The following is a 13,263-nucleotide window of genomic DNA, read 5'->3' as shown; positions in this document are numbered from 1 at the left end:
GGAAGAATCAGTAAATAAATGTTGTACATAAATGCAATTGAGTATTACTCAGCCATAAAAGGAATGAAATAACTGGAATCTAATATCCAACACAAATGAACATCTCCTCAGAAAAGAGAATCATGGACTTGGAGAAAAGACTTGTGGCTGCCTGATGGGAGGGGGAGGGAGTGGGAGGGATCGGGAGCTTGGGCTTATCAGACACAACTTAGAATAGATTTACAAGGAGATCCTGCTGAATAGCCTTGAGAACTATTTCTAGATACTCATGTTGCAACAGAACAAAGGGTGGGGAAACAAATGTAATTGTAATGTATACATGTAAGGATAACCTGACCCCCTTGCTGTACAGTGGGAAAATAAAAATAAAAAAATAAAATAAAAAATAAAGTGGAAATATATTTAAAAGGTAAAAAAAAAGAATGAAATAATGCCATTTGCTACAACATGGATGAGCTTATAAATTATCATACTAAGTGAAGTAAGAAAAAGACAAATATCATATGATATTAGTTGTGTGTAGAATCTTAGAAAAAGAATAAAATGTAACTTATTTACAAAAGAAAAACAGAGTCAGATTTATGGTTAGTGAAGTGAAAAGGTAGGGGGAGGGATAAATTAGGAGTTTGAGATTAACTCCCACTATATATAAAACACTACTATATATAAAATTGATAGGCATTCCTGCTGTGGTGAAGTGCACTAAGAATTTGACTGTAGTAGCTTGGGTCTCTGAAGAAGTTCAGGTTTGATCCCTGGTCTGGTACAATAGGTTAAAGGATCTGGTATTGCTGCAGCTGTAGTATAGGTCACAGCTGTGGCACAGATTCAATTCTGGCCTGGGAAATTCCATATTCTGTGATGCCATTAAAAAAAGAAAAAAAAAGTACAAACAACAAGGATCATCTGCAAAGTACAAGAAACTCTACTCAATATTCTATAATAACCGATATCATAGAATAAACTGCAAAGGAATATATAAATGTATGTATATATATTTATATATATAACTGAATCACTTCACTCTATACCTGAAACTAACACAATATTGTAAGTCAACTATACTCCAATATAAAATAAAAATTAAATGAAAGTAAAACAATCTGGGAGTTACTGTTGTGGCTCAGTGGTAATGAACCCAAGTAGTATCCATGTGCATGCAGGTTTCATCTTGTTCCCAGTCAGTGGGTTAAGGATTTGGCATTGCTGTGAGCTGTGGTATAGGTCACAGACTTGGCTCAGATCTGGCATGGCTGTGTCTGTTGTGTAAGCCAGCAGCTTTAGCTCCAATTTTACCCTTAGCCTGGAAACCTCCATACGCCACGTGTGTGGCCCTAAAACAATAATAACAACAACAAACAAGATGATTAAAACAACATAAAGGGAAAAAAAGGAATAGAGAAGGGAGAAAAAACAGTCTCTTCAAAAAGTGGTGTAGTTCCCATCATGGCTCAATGGAAATGCATTTGACTAGTATCCATGAGGATGCAGGTTTGATCACTGGTCTTGCTCAGTGGGTTAAGGAGCCAACATTGCCCTGAGCTGTGGTGTAATTTGCAGATGCTGCTCAGATCCAGTGTTTTTGTGGCTGTGTTGTAGGCTGGCAGCTGTAGCTCCAATTCCACCCCTAATCTTGGAACCTCCAAATGCGATGGGTGCATCCCTAAAAAGACAAAAAAAAATAAAAAAGTGGTAATGAGAAAACTGGATAGCTACATGCAAAAGAATGAAACCAGAAAATTATCTAATACCATATACAAAAATAAACTGAAAATGAGTTAAAGAACTAGGTGTAAGAGGAAAATTCCCAGAGGGAAATATAAGAGAACATTTTTTGACATAAATCCTAGCAATATTTTTTGTATCATTCTGCTAATGAAAATGAAATAAAAGCAAAAATAAATGTGGGATATAAACTTAAAAGCTTTGGATTTCCCATTGTGGTTCAGAAGTAATGTAACTGACTAATTTCTATGAGAATGAAAGTTTGATCCCTGGCCTCACTCAGTGGACTAAGAATTTGGCATTGCCATTAGCTGTGGTATAGGTTACAGATGTAGCTCAGATCCCAAAGTGCTGTGCTTGTGGTGTATCCCAGCAGCTGCAGCTCAAATTCAACCCCTAGCCTGGGAACTTCCAAATGCCATGGGTGTGGCCATAAAAGGAAAAAAATAAAAAAACTAAAATGAACATAAAATCTTTTACACATGAGATGAAACCATCAACAATATAAAAATGCAACATACTAATTGATAGAAAATATTCACAATTGATATGACCCTTAAGGGTGTAATATCCAAAATATATAAACAGCTCATACAACTCAACTTTGAAAAAAAACAAGCAATCCCACTAAAAAAAACAATGGGCCAAAGACCTATATGAACATTTTTCCAAAGAGGACAGGCAGATTGCCAACAGACATATTAAAAGATGCAGAACACCACTAATTATCCAATATACGCAAGTTAATTTCAAAATAAGATATTTCCTCAACCTGTCAAAATGACTGACATCAAAAAGAACACAATTAAACTTAAAAGTTTTTAAAAAGAAAAGATAACCAGAAATAGAATGAAAGTGCAACACACAGAATGGGAGAAAATATTTGGAAAGGATGCAACTGACAAGGGATTAATCTCCAAACTATACAATCCACTCAAACAACAATATAAAAATTCATTAATGGGATATACCTATTAAAAATAATAAACTAAAAATGGGTAGAAGATCTATACAGGCATCTCTCCAAAGAAGACATAGAGATGGCCAAAAAGCACTTGAAAAAATGCTCAGCACCACTAACTATTAGAGAAATGCAAATCAAAACTACCATTAGGTATCACCTCACACCAATCAGAATAACCATCATCAAAATGTCCACAGATAATAAATAATAAATACTGGAGAGGATGTGAAGAAAAAGGAACCCTCCTGAACGGTTGGTGGGAATATAAGCTGGTACAACCACTATGGAGAACAGTATGGAGGTTCTGTAAAAACTAAAAGAGTTACATATGATCCTGCAATTCCACTCCTCGGCATGTATCTAAAGAAAACAAGACATTAGTTCTTATTTGAAGCTGATGATGCAAAATGGAAAAAAAACCTGAAGTCTGTTCCCTAAGCTCTCATTTATTTCTTAAACAGTAACAAATTCTCTTAGTTTTCTAACTTTTCTTAGTTTTCTATTTCATTCTCTTAGTTTTCTATTTAATGCTATTAAAATACAGAACATACATATTCCATTAAAATTTACCTTAAATTATAATTATAAATTGCATTCTCTGAATAAAATAAAACTATTATTAGTAAACATGATTAATCACAATTTATAAATTTCATTAACCACTTTAATATGTTTTATGATGAAAATAGATAGCATATGCTAAGTTTTTATGTTTATTCAAAGCTCTTTGTGTAAATATAAAGACAAGCCAGTAAGATAGGTGTTATTTTCATTTCCATTTTACATACAAATATTGAGGCACAGGATTTTTTTTTGAGACTAAAGTATGATAACAAAAAATGACTCAATGTGTACCAGGCACTTTATTTCATCCTTAAATGAAAGGAAGGAGTTTCTGTTTTAGCTCAGTGGATTCAGAACCCAACTAGTATCCATGAGGGTGAGAGATAAATTCCTGGCTTTGCACATTAGGTTTAGGACCTATGCATCTGTGGTCACAGATGCAGCTCAGATCTGGCATTGCTGTGGCTGTGGATAAGCCTCAGCTACAGCGCCAATTTGACCTCTAGCCTGAGAACTTCTATATGGTGTAGATGCAGCCCTTAAAAGAAAAAATTAAATTAAATTAAATTAAATTAATTAAATTAAAGAGACATAGAATTCACACTTTCTCTTTTATTTATTTATTTTGACTTTTGCCTTTTCTAGGGCCAGTCCCATGGCACATGGATGTTCCCAGGTTATGGATCCAATCAGAGCTGTATCTGCCAGTCTATGCCAGAGCCATAGGAACACGGGATCCGAGCTGCATCTGCAACCTACACCACAGCTCATGGCAATGCCAGATCCTTAACCCACTGAACAAGGCCAGGGATCAAACCTGCAACCTTGTGGTTCCTAGACAGTTTCATTAACCACTGAGCCATGACAGGAACTTCAACACACTTTCACTTTTAGATGAATAACTTCTGAAGGCATTCAAAGAATATCACATTATTTAAAAAATATATTTAAAAATAACTTTTCCCAGTTTTGATTTGACTCTAGGTCCTTTTGAACCACATAAAAACTTTCCCTATGTAATGCCTTACTCTATTATCTTAACTTTATTTTTTCATTTGCAGGCTAGGTTATTTTATCTTCATCTGTACCTCTTACCTTCATTCACTAATTGGTCTGAAATAAAAATAATTGTGTACAGTATTTGTGTGTCCCCATGTGTGTGCTGGTGTTATAGAACAGTAGAATATATGAATTTATAATGGCGTCATGACTTTTCACTTCCCTTTTTTCTATATGGCCCTCTTCATGCATCATATGTCAACTTTGAGAGACCAAGGTAGACAACGAAATTTGCAATGTCCCAGAAATTAAAAAATAAGTGAAAACAAGAAAGCCCATGTTGTTTTACTGAATTTATTTCAAGATAAACTTTGATTGGAGAACATGGTTAGAACTAAGATTGATCCACTTGAGGAACAAGGAGCCTTGGCATTCATCTTCCTTGTGTCCTACAACAACAACAAAAAAAACAACTCGTAATCTTATATGTGATTATAAGTTTCATCCCACAATAATCATACACTCTCATATTTGATATCTCTACAGATGCACTAAAATATGAATCATTAAATAATCAGGTCATGTCCACAATACATCTTATTTTTCTTAGGCTATCTTGACATGCCATAATTTTCTCATGGCATTTTTCACTTCTGCATTCCTCAACGTGTAGATGAGTGGGCTGAGGAAGGGTGTTCCAATAGTATAAAATATTTCCACCATTTTGTCCATGGGAAATGTGCTTGGTGGGGGGAATATATGAATATACATGGATCAAAAAATAATACAACTCCAATGATGTGGGAAGTGCAAGTGGAGAGAGCATTTTTCCTCCCTTATGCACTGTGGTTTCACAGAGGATGCAAGATGACATTATATCAGATCATCAGAATTACAAAACTGCTTGCAAAAAGGGCCCCACTGTTAAACACCTGATGGTGTAGTTTCATCACATAAACATCCTTACAGTCAATTTTCAACAAGGGCTGACTATCACAGCAATAGTGATCAAATTGGGAGGAGAAAGACAAATACCATTATGATATCACTTATATCTGGAATCTAATATACAGCACATGTGAACCTTTCCACAGAAAAGAAAATCATGGACTTGGTGAATAGGCTTGTGGTTGCCAAGGGTGAGGAGGATGGATTTGGATGTATTGGGAGCTTGGGGTTAATAGATGGAGACTATTGCCTTTGGAATGGATTAGCAATGGGATCCTGCTATGTAGCACTGGGATCTATGTCTAGTCACTTATAATGGAACAAGATAATGCAAGAAAAAAGAATTATACATGTATGTGTGACTTCGTCACCATGCTGTACAGTAGAAAAAAAATGTATTGGGGAAATAACAACTGAATACAATAAAAAAATTGGATCCACAGAAGGGCAACCTCAAGGCCGAAGATAACCTCAGCCATCAAATGTATAAAAGGCCCTATCCATGCAGGAACAATCAGGGTGACACACACCTGGCAGCCCATGATGGTTGCATAATATAGGGGCTTGCAGATGGCCCTGTAGCCATCCATGGCCATGAGAACAAGGTCAGAGAACTCCACGCACCCAAATAAATGTAGTGCAAATACCTGAGTCAGGCACTCATTATCAGATATTATTTTCTTTGCAGACAGAGAATCCACAATTACTCTAGGGGCTGTGAAAATTGACAAACAGCTACCAGCAATGGACAAATAAAATCAGAAAAAGTACATGGGGCTCCCAAGTGTCCAGCTGGACTTGATGGTCACAATAATAAGCAAATTGCCCACCACGGTTCCCACATAGAAGTGAAGAAAGTTGCAAACACCATTCTCTGCCTCTTAGGAGGTTGTGTCATTCATAATAGTCTAAACTCCTTTACACTGTTATTTTTCTGCATCATTTCACTTGAGTGGAAAGCACTGGTTAGAAAAAAATCTGCAAAGGTGAAATGAAAAAAAGTACTCATGAAGTGAATAATAAAGTTGGAGGCCAAATACATATTCTTTTTTTTAATATTTTTTTTTTATTTTCCCACTGTACAGCAAGGGGGTCAGGTTATCCTTACATGTATACATTACAATTACATTTTTTCCCCCACCCTTTGTTCTGTTGCAACATGAGTATCTAGAAATACTTCTCAAGGCTATTCAGCAGGATCTCCTTGTAAATCTATTCTAAGTTGTGTCTGATAAGCCCAAGCTCCCGATCCCTCCCACTCCCTCCCCCTCCCATCAGGCAGCCACAAGTCTTTTCTCCAAGTCTATGATTTTCTTTTCTGAGGAGATGTTCATTTGTGCTGGATATGAGATTCCAGTTATAAGTGATATCATATGGTATTTGTCTTTGTCTTTCTGGCTCATTGCACTCAGTATGAGATTCTCTAGTTCCATCCATGTTGCTGCAAATGGCATTATGTCATTCTTTTTTATGGCTGAGTAGTATTCCATTGTGTATATATACCACCTCTTCTGAATCCAATCATCTGTCGATGGACATTTAGGTTGTTTCCATGTCCTGGCTACTGTGAATAGTGCTGCAATGAAAAAGCAGGTGCATGTGTCTCTTTTAAGTAGAGTTTTGTCCGGATAGATGCCCAAGAGTGGGATTGTGGGGTCATATGGAAGTTCTATGTATAGATTTCTAAGGTATCTCCAAACTGTTCTTCATAGTGGCTGTACCAGTTTCCATTCCCAAAAACAGTGCAGGAGGGATCCCTTTTCTCCACAGCCTCTCCAGCACTTGTTATTTGTGGACTTATGAATGATGGCCATTCTGACTGGTGTGAGGTGGTATCTCATGGTAGTTTTGATTTGCAGTTCTCTTATAATCAGCGATGTTGAACATTTTTTCATGTGTTTGCTGGCCATCTGTATATCTTCTTTGGAGAAATGTCTATTCAGGTCTTTTGCCCATTTTTCCATTGATTGATTGGCTTTTTTGCTGCTGAGTTGTATAAGTTGTTTATATATTCTAGAGATTAAGGCCTTGTCGGTTGCATCATTTGAAACTATTTTCTCCCATTCTGTAAGGTGTCTTTTTGTTTTCTTTTGGGTTTCCTTTGATGTGCAAAAGCTTTTCAGTTTGATGAGGTCCCATGGGTTTATTTTTGCTCTAATTTATATAGCTTTGGGAGACTCACCTGAGAAAATGTTCATGATGTTGATGTCAGAGAGGGTTTTGCCTATGTTCTCTTCTAGGAGTTTGATGGTGTCCTGTCTTATATTTAAGTCTTTCAGCCATTTTGAGTTTATTTTTGTGCATGGTGTGAGGGTGTGTTCTAGTTTCATTGCTTTGCATGCAGCTGTCCAGGTTTCCCAGCAATGCTTGCTGAATAGACTTTCTTTTTCCCATTTGATGTTCTTGCCACCCTTGTCAAAGATTAATAGACCATAGGTGTCAGGGTTTATTTCCGGGTTCTGTATTCTGTTCCATTGGTCTGTCTGTCTGTTTTGATACGAGTACCACACTGTTTTGATGACGGTGGCTTTGTAGTATTTCTTGAAGTCTGGGAGAGTTATGGCTCCTGCTTGGTTTTTGTTTCTCAGGATTGCTTTGGTGATTCTGGCTCTTTTGTTGTTCCATATAAATGTTTGGATTGTTTGTTGTAGTTCTGTGAAAAATGTCCTGGGTAATTTGATAGGGATTGCATTGAATCTGTAAATTGCTTTGAGTAGTATGGCCATTTTTACAATATTGATTTTCCCAATCCAGGAACATGGAATATCTTTCCATTTCTTTACATCTTCTTTGATTTCATTGATTAAAGTTTTATAGTTCTCGGCATAGAGGTCCTTTACCTCCTTGGTCAGGTGTATTCCGAGGTATTTGATTTTGTGAGGTGCAATTTTAAAAGGTATCGTATTTTTGTATTTCTTTTCTAATGTTTCATTGCTGGTATACAGAAATGCAACTGACTTCTGAATGTTAATCTTATATCCTGCTACTTTGCTGAATTTATTAATCAGTTCAAGTAGTTTTGGGGTTGAGTCCTTAGGGTTTTCTATGTATAGTATCATGTCATCTGCATACAATGACAGTTTGATCTCTTCTCTTCCTATATGGATGCCTTTTATTTCTTTTGTTTGTCTAATTGCTGTGGCTAGGACTTCCAAAACTTTATTGAAGAGCAGTGGTGAGAGTGGGCATCCCTGTCTTGTTCCAGATTTGAGTGAGAAGGCTTTCAGTTTTTCCCCATTGAGGATTATATTTGCTGTGGGTTTATCATAAATGGCTTTGATTATATTCAGGAAGTTTCCCTCTATACCCACTTTGGCGAGGATCTTGATCATTAATGGGTGTTGGACTTCGTCAAATTCTTTTTCTGCATCTATTGAGATGATCATATGATTTTTGACTTTTTCTTTTTGTTAATGTGGTGTATGATGCTGATTGATTTGCGTATGTTGAACCATCCTTGTGGACCTGGTCATGGTGTATAATTTTTTTTGATATGTTGTTGTATTCGGTTGGCTAAGATTTTGTTGAGAATTTTTGCATCTAAATTCATCAAAGATATTGGCCAATAGTTTTCTTTTTTGGTGGTATCTCTGTCTGGTTTTGGAATGAGTTGATGGTGGCATCATAGAATGACTTTGGGAGTATTCCTTCTTCTTCAAACTTTTGAAAGACTTTAAGGAGGATGGGCACCAATTCCTCTTTATATGTTTGATAGAATTCACCTGTGAAGCCATCTGGTCCGGGACTTTTATTTGTAGGGAGTGATTTTATGACCTCTTCAATTTCATTTCTAGTGATCGGTCTGTTCAGTTGGTCTGTTTCTACTTGATTCAGTTTTGGCAGGCTGTAAGATTCTAGAAAATTGTCCATTTCTTCCAGATTGTCAAACTTGTTGCCATATAGTTGTTCATAGTATTCTCTTATGGTTTTTTTGTATTTCTGCTGTATACATTGTGATTTCTCCTTTTTCATTTATAATTTTGTTTATTTGGGTTCTTTCTCTCCTCTTTTTAGTGAGTCTGGCCAGGGGTTTGTCAATTTTGTTCACCTTTTCAAAGAAACAGCTCTTGGCTTTATTAATTTTCTCTATTGTTTTTCAAGTCTCTATTTTATTGATTTCTTCTTTGATCTTTATACTTTCTTTGCTTCTGCTGCCTTTAGGACATTTTTGTTCTTCTTTTTGTTCATTTAGGTGGAGGGTTAAGTTGTCAATTTGGGATCTTTCTTCTTTTTTGAGAAAGGCCTGTATTGCTATAAGTTTCCCTCTGAGCACTGCTTTCGCAGCATCCCATAGATTTTGAGCGGTTGTGTCTTCATTATCATTTGTTTCAAGGTAGTTTTTAATTTCCTTCTTGATTTCCTCATTGACCCATTGGTTTTTTAGTAGCATGTTGTTTAGTCTCCATGCAGTAGGTTTTTTCTCTTTCCTTTTCCCATGGTTGATTTCTAATTTCATGGCATTGTGGTCAGAGAAGATACTTGAGATAATGTCTATGCTCCTAAATTTATTGAGGTTAGCTTTGTGTCCCAATATGTGGTCGATTCTTGAGAATGTTCCATGAGCATTTGAGAAGAATGTGTATTCTGATTTTTTTGGATGTAGTGTCCTGAAGATATCAATGAAGTCTACCTTTTCTATTGTTTCCTTTAGGATCTCTGTTGCTTTACTGGTTTTCTGTCTAGAGGATCTGTCCATTGGTGTGAGCAGAGTATTAAAGTATCTTACCATGATTATGTTCTCATCAATTTCTCCCTTTATATCTGTTAGGATTTGTTGTATGGATCTGGGTGCTCCTGGATTTGGGGCATATATGTTGACGATAGTAACATCCTCTCCTCGGATGGATCCCTTAATCATTAAGTAGTGTCCTTCTTTGTCTTTCTTTATGTCTTTTGTTTTAAAGTCTATTTTGTCTGATATGAGCGTTGCGACTGCTGCTTTTCTGTCATGTCTATTGGCGTGAAATATTTTTCCCCACCCTTTCACTTTCAATCTATATGTATCCTTTGTCCTAAGGTGAGTTTCTTGTAGGCAGCATATTGAAGGTTTTTGCCTTTTTATCCACTCAGCCACTCTGTGTCTTTTGATTGGGGCATTCAGTCCATTGACATTTAAGGTGATAATTGATAGATGATTATTTATTGCCATTTGAACCTCGTGTTCCAGTTGATTTATGGTTCTCCATTCTTCCTTTCTTTGTTTTTTTTCTTTTTTTGGTTGGATGGTCTCCTGTTATTATCTGCGTGAGTGTATTTTTTTTTCAAATTCAATATTTGCTTTTGGCTTGTGGTGCCCTGTTTTTTAAGTATGCTAACCCCTTCCCATAATTGTGTGTTTTAGCCTGACTATCCTGTAAGTTCAAACACTTCATTACTATATTAAAATTAAGAAGAGAAGCATACAAACAAACAAAAAGGGTTATTTACTTCCTAACATCCCTTGCCCACATTTTATGGTTTTGATGACTCTTCTTTATTTTTTTCTTTTTAATTTTATTTTGTTTGAAGCATGTTCATGATTAAATCTGTATGCTGGCTTATTTGAGTCACTGCTCTCTGATTGTGGTTTCCTCAGTCCTAGTTCTTCCTCTTCTTCTTCTTTTTTTTTCTTTTCTTTTTTCTTCCCTTTCCTTCCTTTCTTTTTGGTTTAGAGAAGCCCTTTCAATATTTCCTTTAACCTGGGTTTTGTGTTGCAGTATTCTTTAAGTTTTTGTTTGTTGGAAAAAATTTTTATTTCCCCTTCTATTTTAAATGATATTCTTGCTGGATAGAGTATTCTAGGTTGCATATTGTTTCCTTTTAGCACTTTAAATATCTCTTGCTATTCCCTCCTGGCCTGTTGTGTTTCTGTAGAGAAGTCAGCTGATTTGGGTTCCCTTGTAGGTAACATTCTGCTTTTCTCTTGCTGCCTTTAGGATCCTCTCTTTATCACTAACTTTTGCCATTTTTATTATGATGTGTCTTGCTGTGGATCTATTTGGGTTCAGTTTGTTTGGGGCCCTCTGTGCTTCTTGTGTCTTGAACCCAGTATCCTTTAGATTTGGGAAGTTTCCATCAATAATTTATTCAAATATATTTTCCATCCCCTTATCTTTTTCTACTCCTGGAATTCCTATTATGTGTAGATTGGCCCGCTTTATATCATCCCATAGGTCTCTTATATTGTTTTCCAGTTTTTTGATTCGGTTTTCTGTCTGTTGACTGGATTGAGTGATTTCCATTATTCTATCTTCCATATCACTGATTTGTTCTTCTGCAGTATTCATTCTGGTTTTTACTGCCCTTAGTTCAGTTTGCATCTCTGCAAATGAATGTTCTAGTTTTTCTTGGCTCCTCCCTATATTTTCTAGTTCCTTTCTGAGGGTATCTGCATTACTGTTCCTATCTTCTCTTAATTCCTTCAGTATTTTCACTATTTCTCTTTTGAACTCCAGGTCTGTCAGACTGCAGAGATCTGTTTCATTGTTGACTGTTGTAGGTGAGTTCTCCTGTTGGTTTGACTGGTGGTGGTTTCTCAGCTTCTTCATCTTGCTTGTTGTTTTCTTTCTCTTGAGGGAGTTGTACTCTCTGTGACTGGGCAGTGTTTGCCTTGTCACTGCCGTGGAATATTTCCTGAGGGCTGGTGTTGTTGGTCAACCTTCTTTGAGGCAGTGTGGCTTTTGTGGAGTGTTGATGGAGCTAACAGTGTTTCTTTGAAGCAAAGGAGGGCTTCCTGAGGGCAGACAGGACTGGGAGGTCTGCACCACGATGGTAGCAGATTTCACTCGGTCAGGCAGATCTTGCTCTGGTGGTTTTTAGGCTTTGGGGTACTTGCAGGGGTTTGGCAGTATTGGACAGCTGTTACTCAGGAGTGCAGCACCCCCTTGGGGCTGGAGCAGCTATCTGGGTCACTGAGAACCTAAGAGGCTCTTCCCTAGGGCAGCCCAACTCAGAAGGATGGCCTGCGAATGTAGGCCGATCTTTTCACAGTCTGGCCGAGCTTGTTGCAGCTTGTCTGGGCTGCAGGGGCTCTTCCAGGGGGCTGGTGGTGCTGAGCAGCTATTCCGTGGGAGTGGGGCACCCCCTGGGGGCTTGGGCAGGTAGCAGGGCCACTGGAAACCCAAGAGGCTCCTCCCCAGGGCAGCCCGACTCAGAAAGACCGTCTGAGATCTTTTCCCAGCTTGGCCAGGCTTGTTGCAGCTTTTCAGGGCTGTAGGGGGTCCTGCCTGGAGCTGGCAGTCCTATGCAGCTGATCCACTAGGGCACCCCCTGGGGGCTTGGGTGGGTAGCAGGGCCGCTGGAAACCCAAGAGGCTCATCCCTGGGGCAGCCTGACTCAGAAAAACCATCTGAGATCTTTTCCGGACTCAGCCAGGCTTGTTGCAGCTTTTCTGGGCTGCAGGGGGTCCTGCCTGGAGCTGGCAGTCCTATGCAGCTGATCCACTAGGGCACCCCGGGGGCTTGGGCGGGTAGCAGGGCCGTTGGAGACCCAAGAGGCTCCTCCCTGGGGAAGCCCGACTCAGAAAAACCGTCTGAGAATTAGGCAGATCTATTCACGGCCTGGCTAGGCTTGTTCTAGCTTTTCTGGGCTGCAGGCCTTTTCTCGGGGGCTGGTGGTGTTTGGTGCTGCTCTGCGGAAGTGTAGCCCCTCCAAAGGGCAAGCAGGCCTGTGCAGGCTTCAGGCAATTGTTGAGGCCAGCCCTCCTGGATGGCAGGCAGCCCCAGGTCCAGTGAGAGGGTAGGGGGTGGCAGGGGTGGGGGGAGGGGATGCCCTGGAAAGCACAGCTTTCAGCTAGCTAGCGGGCCTGTAAGCTTGCTGTAGCATGGGGGGTATTCTCTGGGGACCCACCCCTTCTTCTCTCCCCTCCCCAGCATGGGCGCAGACCAGGCTCTTCTCCAGGTTCCCTGTGATGCGGCTTTCCACTTCCCCACCCCTAGAGTATTGTTCCCTTCCTCTGCGACAGCTTTGTTTTCTAGTCTCCCAGGCAGTCTCTGCCCCTTCAAATGGTTTCTAGACCTCCCAAGCAGTTTCCGCTCCACCCCGCCCCCCCAGCCCGTTCTCAGTGTCTAACCTCTGGAGCCGAG

At 38.8% G+C, this 13,263-nt stretch overlaps 1 pseudogene; it reads right to left on the bottom strand.

Annotated features, from left to right (window-relative positions):
- Positions 1 to 4,858: 4,858 nt before the first annotated feature.
- On the bottom strand, positions 4,859 to 6,140 carry LOC125112961 (olfactory receptor 4C11-like; annotated as a pseudogene).
- Between the last annotated feature and the right edge of the window lie 7,123 nt (positions 6,141 to 13,263).

Source organism: Phacochoerus africanus, chromosome 12, assembly GCF_016906955.1.
Source record: "Phacochoerus africanus isolate WHEZ1 chromosome 12, ROS_Pafr_v1, whole genome shotgun sequence".
In the NCBI taxonomy this organism is placed as follows: domain Eukaryota; kingdom Metazoa; phylum Chordata; class Mammalia; order Artiodactyla; family Suidae; genus Phacochoerus; species Phacochoerus africanus.
This window is presented reverse-complemented; position numbering and strand designations above follow the sequence as displayed.